The following is a 4,918-nucleotide window of genomic DNA, read 5'->3' on the forward strand; positions in this document are numbered from 1 at the left end:
AAAAGAAATGATAAACAAAAACAATAGCCAAACAAGCGAAAACGTGTTATAAAACAGAGAAAAACGTGTCATAAAGACATAAGAGGACATGTCATAAAAGTAGAATTATTAAAAATAAAAAATATGAAAAAAAACAGAGATATACCTATAATAGAGCAAAGGAAAAATAATAAATATCAAGACTATTGTCATCACCGATCACAAAAATAAAAAAGAAAAATACTAACAACTAAAAAAAAAGAGAAAAATAAGACAAACTCTATCAACGCTACAAAACAAATAATTTTTTTAATATAAAATCTTACTTTCCTCCTAAAACCGACCCTTAAATAGATCTACCCTACTTGAACACCTCAAATAAACTACGCCAAACAAAGCTGTTCCATCGCCATATGCCAATCATTTATTAATAATTCGATTTTTGTTTATTATAAAATTAAAATAACAAATATAAATAAAATATGCTTAATTCATTTAGATTCATGTAATAAATTGGAAAATACAAATATTGCACTATATCTGGCTATACATAAAACCATATAATATGTCTATATATATCCAGGTGAAAAAGCTCCTCATACACCCTCTTTTATTTACTGAGATTCAGGCCACAACCACCATGAACCTCTGTAAATTGGGAAAAAGAAAATGCTAATCACCTGGCCTGGAAATGCAAACCATTTTTCCTCGGCTTGTCACCTCCGGAATTGATAAAAAAAAACACGACGATTGAAGCTAATAAACAAACATGGGAAGATGCAATAGTTTCAGCTGTGATCACTAATAATAAGGTTGCTGGTCAATGATGAAAATTCTTCAAAACTCACTTGATTCAGGTGGAAGAATCATTACAGGGTTAATATGGGTGACCCATGGATAGAACGAGAGGGCGGAAGCAAGTTCGATGTAAAGAGAAAATGATAAATGCGGATTAACCTGAGAAACTCACTCGCAGAGATGAAAAGCCGAGGATAGAGTTAAATTTGCAGAAATAACTATTCATATGTTAAGTAGAAAGAGGACTACTGGCATGTGGAGGCCTTGAAGGGACAATAGTTAAAGGGACATCCCTATTCCTCCCTGTATTATGCTGGTTGGCTTGCTCTGTAACAGAAGATTCAACAGAATGATGTGGCACGGAAGCTTGGTTTTCACTGTTATTTCCATTGATTTCAATCCGGTCCATCATACGAGAAACACTAGCAATTCCTGCGCTCACTTCTCGACGAACTTCGTTCCCGATATCAGACATAAAAGAGTTGCGAGGGAACAACCTCTCCTTCCAGCTTCTTGTACTCTTTGTATCTTTAATTCAAAAAGTTTTAACAATAAATAAAAAGTATAAAAAGGAAAAAATATGCATTATTATCTAGTTTCATGTCCCTGAAGATTTTCGACCATACCTCAAGGACACTGCATTAAGTCTCGATTTCAGAGACTCCGAAAATGACTGAAACTCTGATGGTCCTGCTCCCTCTTGATTTGTCAATGAGGAATCACCAGAAGTACTTCTATAAACAAAGACAAATAATCAAGTAGAAAAGACAACCGCCACTACAAAATGACTAGAAGCGCTTCTGCAAACAAAAGATAAATATTATAGAGATATACAATGCTATATGCAAATGCAAGAAAAAAGAAGTCATCAATACCGATTATTAAAGGAAAGACTGATAGTAACTCCAGAGGCTGATGTATTCTGGCTAGAAGGAAATGGAGACATCTCTTCTCGAGATGATAGCTGACTAGATGGCCTAGAGACGGTAACTGCAGGTGCTTCAGATTCACCTTCTATACGAGTTTGAGTTGACGATCCAGAATCAGTGTGCTGTGCAGTGGAATGAGAAAACACCAAGTAGCGTGGATGACCATGAGAAGATGATCTTCTCTGGCCCTCCCTCATACCAGTGTGGTGGCTCCTTCCCATTGCAGCAGCCAAGTGCTGAATTATATGCTCTTCGAGGGGTCATTTACACCAACTGGAAACTGCATTACAATGCAAAAATTGGGTAAGTTCTAATTAATGGATGGAATCTAAACACATTTATCTCCAAATAATCGTAAAAAAGTTTCTTATAAGCACTTTGAAGAAGCATACATGTTGCAATTCAAAATCACCAAGGGCGGGATGGCGAAATACAGTGGTATTTCTTGGTGCAGTAACAGTAACGGTCCTTTCCCTTTCTACAGCTTCAAGCAATTCTTGACTGTAATCATTTGAACATTATTAGCTTATTCCGTAGATTTAATGACAAGAAAATTTTCATAAGAAAAATAAAAGAGAGCTTTAATCAATGTAAAACCTTGCAGAGTCCTTCAAGCTAATGGCTTGCATGCACATGGGGCATTGTGAGCTTCTCTGGCACCTACAAACAAAAACTTCTGTTAAATTCAACCTTTATTTGGTGATCAGTTCCTATTCAACGGTGTATACTTCTGAAATCGAAATACAGTTAAACTTGCATATCAAGATACTGTCCCCAGTCCAAATTGAATTAGCAAATTGTTTACACAGCTTAATAAAAAACAATAAAAAAGAAGGTGAATTAACAAGGAAACAAAAGTTCTAAAGCTCAAATTTTGTATCAGTTTCCTTTTTTCCCCAGAAAAATGGTATCCGCTACCATTGGTGCTCAGTTTGTTAGAATCATGGGGTGCTAATTTGACATTCCATTGGCTGTTATACAAGAAACTTTCAATCTCTTCAACCCTCTCTAATTAAATCCAAGAATCCAAAGAAAAATATTAATTGCTTGAAGTTGAACAAGATTCAGATCAAACAAGAAACTAAGACATCTTCATCAATCAAATTCGGGTTACAATTGTTATGAAGAAAAACTAAGGAGAAGGAAGAAAAACTAAGGAGAAGGGAGAAAAATTTAGTGCATAAATGAATAAATAAATAGATGAGAACAGCAACTTAACAACTAACAGCCCATAACAAAAGAAATTTAACCAACATTATTGTTATCAAATGATAATATCGATCTCAAAATAGTATCAAACATGGAACAAGGAATGATATACATCATAGAGTCATGTCTAAACCAAATGCATCAAATGATCAATTGGTCATATAGCCCTTTTAGAGGTCACTTTTTTCCCGTCACATTGTGACTACTATCCCTTGTACTCCCCGTAAATGGAACCATGACAACGTCATTGCTAATTCATCAAACAGTAAATTATAATAGATTGAAGATGATGATGGTTTTGAGATTTACAAGATAAGTACCATTCAAGAACGCATTGGAGGTGAAACTCATGCTTACAAGTAGTTACCTGCAAGCAAAGGTAGCAAAGACTTCACAATGAGGCATTCGCATAAAACTTCAAGATTAAATAAAATAGCACATAAAATCCCCATTACCAAGGAAAGGGTTAATAAAAATGAATTTGTGCTTTAGGTATTACCGTTGAAGGATCACTTGAAGAAAACTCCTCGAGGCATATGCTACAAGAATCATCATTGGCATTCTGGATTCTCCCTTCAACAAAAGCTGCAGCTGAAGTTATATGACTATCCAGCTTATGTGTCTCCTCCATCCCCAAAACCTTCACATGTAAAAGCCCAGAAATTTCAATTCATACACAAGCATGATAAAACTCAATTTTATCCCCATAATACATAAAACCTTGTTTTATTTGTTTAGCTTCATGACTGCAACTAAACATATAAAAAACCATAACCATATCTCACTCCCAAAAGTTTTTAAGCATGCTGCTACTATGATGTTATTCAAATTTGGCCAAAGATAAATAGAGATAAAAGTTCTTATACCTACAGCAGAGAGAGAAAAAATGACTCTTTGGACTAAAATTCAAACATTTGGACCATCTAAACATTATTTTCCCCAAACATTATTGAACAACAATGACTCTTTTCCAGTTTCCTGGCTGATTAAACGCTATCCAATTGTGTAAAAAATAGCAAAACCATTCATTTGGGTGTCTTTTTACACAAATTTAATCATAATGAAGCAATAACTTTTTGCAGAGTCAAAACCTGTTTTAGAAACTTCAACCAGAGGACAATCTTGCACAATTATTTCCAGTCCAACTACTCAAATGACGTCTGATTAAACGTCTTAAACGATTTTGTCTCATGTAAAAAGGTAAATAAAAAATCATACTTACATGAGAGATGATACAAATAGGTTAAACTTAAATTTAACTCCCTATAACTCATACAAATTCTAATAAATATATGGGGGGGGGAAATCACTATTCCAGGTTAAACTGATACATAACATACTAATCCATCCAATTAAGCAAAGTAATAAACTTTTCAACATAAATCAATGAAACATGGAAAAGAAATGGATCTTAAAATTAAGCAAAAGATATAAATCCATAAACCCATATTGAAAGTACATAAACAAACAAACAAACAAAAAACAGGGGTTTACCTCCAAAAAGAATAAAAGAAAGGATTTTGGAAACTCTTGAGATATTAGTTAAGGAATCAAGGACATGGATGAAAAAGACAGAAATAGAGCCTTTTGAATTCCCCCCCTTCCTATTTATTTAATCCAAAAGGATCCATTAAGAACTACCGGAAAACCTACAGAAATTAGAGGAAAAATGATTACCAAATGATGAAATGGAGGAGAAAATAAAGATGGAGAGAGGAAGAATATGAAAAGAAAAGACATCTATGCTTTATAAACCACTATTGTTGGGTTTGTTTCAAGTTTTGTTTTTTCTTTTGTGAAATATATTATTTCCTTTTCCATAATTTAGATATATTTTTTGCGACTGATTAGCATAAACATATATTTTTAGAACATATTAAGAATAGAATTCTTTTAACATATATTTATAACCATCAGTTAAAAACTATTTATTTAGTTAATTATGATTTAAATTATTTAATTATCATACAATTTCTATTTGATGTTTTTGAATAAATATTTAT

General features: G+C 33.3%; 1 pseudogene; it reads right to left on the reverse strand.

Annotated features, from left to right (window-relative positions):
* Positions 1–475: 475 nt before the first annotated feature.
* Positions 476–4,648, reverse strand: LOC120131280 (annotated as a pseudogene).
* Positions 4,649–4,918: the final 270 nt, after the last annotated feature.

This window comes from Hibiscus syriacus, unplaced genomic scaffold (assembly GCF_006381635.1).
Source record: "Hibiscus syriacus cultivar Baekdansim isolate YM2019G1 unplaced genomic scaffold, ASM638163v2 tig00110551_pilon, whole genome shotgun sequence".
Lineage (NCBI taxonomy): Eukaryota > Viridiplantae > Streptophyta > Magnoliopsida > Malvales > Malvaceae > Hibiscus > Hibiscus syriacus.